This window comes from Grammomys surdaster, unplaced genomic scaffold (genome assembly GCF_004785775.1).
Source record: "Grammomys surdaster isolate TR1022 unplaced genomic scaffold, NIH_TR_1.0 126531, whole genome shotgun sequence".
Taxonomy (NCBI): domain Eukaryota; kingdom Metazoa; phylum Chordata; class Mammalia; order Rodentia; family Muridae; genus Grammomys; species Grammomys surdaster.
Window position 1 is genome coordinate 10675697 of NW_021621323.1, and position 6000 is coordinate 10681696.

Below are 6000 nucleotides of genomic sequence, written 5' to 3' on the forward strand. Positions count from 1 at the left end.
GGAGCTCCAGAGGACTAGTCACCTCGCCCTCTCTGAGAGCTTCATCCTTGTTCTAGGGCAGTGCTTTTAATACAGTTCCTCACGTTGTGGTGACCCCTCAGTCATGAAGTTATTCTGTTTGCTACTTCATAACTGTCATTTTTCTACTGTTATGAATCATGTCGTAAGTATCTGACATGCGGCCCCACAGAGGTTGCCACCCATAGGTTGAGAGCCACTGCTCTATACAGCGCTACCTTCCCAAGGATGAGCAGGAGGGTCCTGAAGATCGGAAGAGTCCTTAGCAAGCAGAGGAGGGGAAGCAGGGTGTGTGTCTGATTTGCATGATTCCAGCGCTCGCTCTTCGGTTCTTCAAATTGCTTTCGTTCTCTTTCTCCTGTTGCCCGCTCCGTGTCTTGGCTGAACACTAACTTGTACTATGAATTTTTGGATACTCATGTAACTTCTTTGGGCCTTGACATCTCTATCTGCAAAATGAAGGTTGGGACATCATGAAAGCTCGTTCCAGGGAATCAGCTGTCTGCTCTGCTGTGACGGGCTTGACCAAGTTTTCCACAGGGAGACAATTGAATGTGTGTCAAAAAGTATCTTTCCTTTTTCAGGGTTTGTATTTCTCTGCTTTACTTCATGATCCTCCACAAGATTTTTTTTTTTTTTTATCCAAGCTATTGCTATAGATGGTTTAAAAGCCAAAGTAGGTGAGCCCACATTGTCCAAATGATGTTATAATTGGGGTTTTTCCCCTTCCTCTAGAGTTGTGATTAGTTTTCTGAAAGAAAGTGTCTATGTATGTGCGTCTTGGTACATTATCACAGCCAGAAACAGGCCACCTTATGAAGGTCAGAAAAGGGATGTCCATTTGTGTTTGCGCCAGTGACAGAATCCCATTAGTGAGAATTCCGTCTTCACATAGACACTGCTAGATTATCATATTGTTCAAGGGAGATTGCTAACACATCTGCTGGACCTCTCCCTCACACAATGAGTCAGCAGGAGGCCAAGGAATTTCTGTTCCTTAGTGTGTCTGGTGAGTACTAATCCCACTTCTAAGTGGATGGCATTATGTTTCCTCCCGAGTTGACTGGAGTCCCGCAGCGGGGCCTTCTGTGGACGCTGGCAATGTCAGGGAGGTTCAGAAGTACACTTCTGGAAGACAGTTTCTGAATCCCCTTCCTTAGGGCTGTTCCATGTGGGGTGCAGCTCTGAGGCAGATACTGGTGGCAATGGGAGGAATGGGGATAGCTCCTCAAACAGAGGGGTTAAAGGGGCAGAGGTCAGAGTCTGCTGCAGTTAGTAATCTCACACACGCACCCGTGCATACACACACACACACACACACACACACACTCATGCACACATACGCACACCACGACACCCAAACTGTCTCAGAAATTACCTGTCAGTGAACAAATAATCTTTCTTCCTCATCAGAAATCCCTTTGGCTTGCTTCCTGCTGTTTTTCATGTGCCCATTTCTGAAGCCTCCTGATCCACACTTGGGTCTTAGTATAATGGGGGGGGGCAGCATTTGGGTGATAGATGGCAGGACATCTATGTTATTCTACACATTTCCTCATATCCCAGGCAGCCAGATGCCCATTCTACCCAGAGATCACAGCCTCCCTCCCAGCCACCCTCACTAAGAGGCTGCAGTATAGCCCAAGCAACATAGATATGTGAATGTGGAGTGAGTTTATTCCTATAATGAGAATGACTGTAACCCCAAAGTCCTAAAAGCTGCTATCAATGTAAGATGCATGTTTAATGGATGTGCCAGCAGTCTTTCCCTGGAGTGTAGGCTGACGAGTGTGAATTCCCCTAAACACTACTTCCAGAATCAAATTCATATCTCACAAAGCAATACTATCCTTATTATAGATTAAAGGGACAAATGAGTATTTGACCATGGGTGGTTATGGTGTCTGTTTGGGAGAGACAGCTTTGGTATGGCTGAATTGTGAGGCTGATCAGGCAACAGGCTCTAGAACCAGCTACTAGACCCAGGAGAGTTCAGCCTCAGTTCCGGTCACAATGTCTATCAAGTGGCCAATCAGGCTTCCTGAAAGCCCCGAGATAGGACCTGAACGTTGAAACAGTAGCTGTGGATGCTGTCACTTTGTCAGTCCATCTTTGTGGATGTACGTAATAAAGTACTGTTTGTATGCACCTCGCTCCTGGTGGCTTCATCCGTAACAAACACAGAAGGCACTATAGTATAGTATAGTATAGTATAGTATAGTATAGTATAGTATAGTATAGTATAGTATAGTATAGTATAGTTTTCATTCTTACCCGGTTCTAAGCCCCTTATTGTTTCCTTATAGGTTTGAAGAATTGAGATGCTTGACATCAGACTTTCTCTCCCTACCAGCATCTCGGGAGAAGCCTTGTTAGCTTAGCTGACCTCAGTTCATACCTGTGGTATGTTAAGTACCTCCCTTACCCTATGCTGACCATTGTTTTCTGGGGGAGGTAATACTTGCCCATTGTTTACTTGGCTGCCAAGATTAATTATGTTGACCACTTTACTCAGCTCAGGAGTGGACAGCTCTAGCCTTTTGTCTACATACAGTCCAGGACCACCAGCTTTGTGGGCTTTTGCTTGGAGGCTACCATTGGCCATTGGCTTGCAGGACACATCTCCCAATTCACATGGGACATGGGCTGGAAACACTAGGAACAATCTATTTATTCCGTAAGTGATTAATGATTACCTTACCGTCACTATGGCAGGCTCTCTGGGCAATACAGAGTGGATAAGATGTGACTTCTCTGACTGAAACATGCAGTGGACCCCTGTAGAGGCAACTGTGTAAGGGACCCAAGATCACTACATAGAAAGAAGTGGTGCTTTATGCACAGTCCTCGAGCTGGCCTGTTGTCACTCTTCAGCTGAGGGAGCTTGGCCACCAACCTTGCCCATCCTCAGTTTGATTGCCCTGTTAGGTGAAAATGACTGGTTTTCACTGTACAGCCTGTGATGAGGATTGTTAGCATTGAAATGTCCAGAATATGTAGAGCAGTGCCTACACCCTTAATGGGGCTCCTTGGGGTGGTGGTGATAGGTGCTCCTGGGTGGGAGACAGAGGAAGGTATGCCAGCCATGCCAGGAGGTGAGGCTGGCACTGCAGAACTGGCCTGGCAGAGGAGAGGGAGCACCCTCGGGGTATGTCAGCACACAGGTGTGGGAGGGTGGAGAGACGGATTCTCTGCAATCTCTCCAGCAAGGTGCCGGGTCTCTCTCAGCAACTCCACTCAGAGCCTCATGCCAAAGTGGAAGCAACCAAGTGTGTTTCTGTTTCTAGAACATTCATGTTTGTCAGCATGAGAGGACACTGTCTGGGCTTGGAAAAATACAGTTTTCAAGCAAATGCTTTTATCAGGTAGAGGATTACGTTAGAATGTAATCTCTCTCATTAGAGAGCCTGGAGTGTGGAAAGACTGGTAACAAAGCAAAGCAAAACCTTACCCGGTTAACTCTGGGTTGAGGAAGAAGACCCTTGCTAAGGCTATGAAAGTTCTAAACTGATTTGTATGAATTATTCAGTGTGGTAATGAGTTCTGAGTTTAACAAGTCATTATTTTTGTTTTTTTAACTTCCCACTTCCTTAAGACCCAAGGTAAAGGAAAGCAAAAGACACATGAGGCCACAAGAAGACTGACAACCTACCAATTGTGTCAGTGTTAGGCAGAACAAGGTCTGTCTGTAAAGTGGTTGCTGTGCACAAAGGAAGACTGGATTGCAGTCCCCAAGAACCTGTTAAAGCCCACGGTGCAGCAGAGGCACACACCTGGAATTCTAACACTGGTGAGGTGGAGAATGAGGGGACCTTGGGACTCAAAGGACAGCCAGTCTAGCCTATATATCGACTCCAGATTCAGTAAGGGACGTTGTCTCAAAAAGAGGGAGGGGAAGACATCCCGTCAACCTCAATCTCTTACACACGCACACACACACACACACACACACACACACAAACACACACACACACACTGAGTCATGAAACGTCCAGGGATTCAGAATGACAGAACTAAAATTAAAATGAAGCAGCAGATGAAAGGAAAAATAAAATCACAGCGTTAGCCTTTACAAAAATAAGTTTATTTATACAATTCAGGACGTTCTGTTTGAAAAACATTGAATCCCCAAACAGAATACTCAGTTTAAAATTAATGTGGTTTATTAACAATTAAAGCTGATAACCAAAGCTGAAGGAGATTGGAGGTGAAATGTGGGGTTTCCTTTGATAGGTGGGGTAATTACGAAGAGTGCTTTTGAAGTTCAAGAAGACAGCCTTAGGACACAACATTTTTAAAGTAAAAATTGGCTTGCACTCTGTCCAAGTGATTTATTTTGCACTAAGAAATGAGTGTGGGACATGATGCGACTTAAAATTTCATCCCTTGCTGGAACTGCTGGAGGGCGACATGATTTTTTTCCCCCTCAGCCCGCTCAGCTTATGAAGTCTCCTATCTAAAAGTTAATCTTCTGAAATTCCCAAGGAATCTAAGGAAACCTGATCGTTTGGTGTGTGAATAAAAGAAACGAAGTATACCGCTCTCCCTCTGACACTCATGGTAGGGGTGGGGGGAGGGGGACGGGCTGTGGAGGGGGGGAGTGGCCTCACGGCCCCTGGAAGGATCTACAGCCCTCCCTGGCAGAGCTGTGCTTTGTTACCTATTAAGTAATTAGCTGTAGAAAACCCTCACCTTTTCCATTAAACATGCTTGAAAGGCGTGGGGCACTGAAGTGGCTGCAGGCGGAACATACCCGAATGAGGAAAGTTAAAAGGAATTAGGATTCAGTTACAATAGAGGACCAGATTATCAAGGAACACGAGGAAAGATGAACGGCGGTTTATTAAGCGAGTTCACGGTAAAGGTGTCCTACCTATGTAAGTGCCTCCTATTTCTCTTTTACTCAGAGATACATAAAGCCAACTTTAAAACACGTTCTACCATCTATTTATGATGTTAAAAAAAATCCAACAGTTTGAAAACAATAGATCGCATAGGTGCTGGCGGACTGCGAGGACAGGAGAGGCCTGCTTGGCAGTCTGTTGTTTTTAACGTGCACGATGTAAATATTCCCTCCGTGGCAGATTTATCATAAGGCATCACAGAATTAGAAGTCAGAAAGAGATGCGAGTGATACAGCAGCCGCTGTACCAAACCTCAAGAACACAGGCAACAATGAGATACGGTTTAAAGGAGAAGTCGTGACTATTTCTGGGTACTCATGGCCTTTTTTTTTTTTTTTAATTTTTCCCAAGAGTAACACATACTTTTTAAAAAACCTTATTTTTGTTGATGATGATGATGGTGATGATGATGATGATGATGGTGATGATGATGATGTGTCAGTGGGAGGAATGTGCATAGGCATATGCGGAGGTCAGAGGACAATCTTATAGGCCTGGTTCCCTCCTTCTACCTTTACATGGGTTCTGGTCAATCTTGGTCAGCAAGCCCCTTTACCTTACTGCTTCACGTTTATGTGATGAGCCAAGGAAGTCCAGGGTGAATGTGTAAGGAGCTGATGAAGTCCTCTTCAACGAATGAATATTGTTGACATGGTCACAGCCATGGCGAGGACAAATGCCTCTGACCCATGGGAGTTTGCAAAGCCTTCCTCTGGTCCAAATAGGAATTGATCAGTGTCAACAAAAACTGCAGCTCCCTCCTCCGGGTTGACTGCAACTGTGAGTCTACCCACCTACAGAGACCGCCCAACCAGACCAGTATGCTTACCGTGTGGTAGGCATAATAAATGCACCGAGATTCCGGCTCTTCTGCAGTTGGCGCAGCTGCAGTAGAGTGAACACTGCTCACCCGACTCCAGCTTTTCTGTATGTGTGTCTGTTCTTTCTTTATTGCCACGAAGCTTGAGTTAGGTCAAAGGCAAGCCATGTAGGATGTGGCACTTCCGCTTTGCCTATAATTTCTTTATAGACCTCTCCTCTCCTCTCCTCTCCTCTCCTCTCCTCTCCTCTCCTCTCC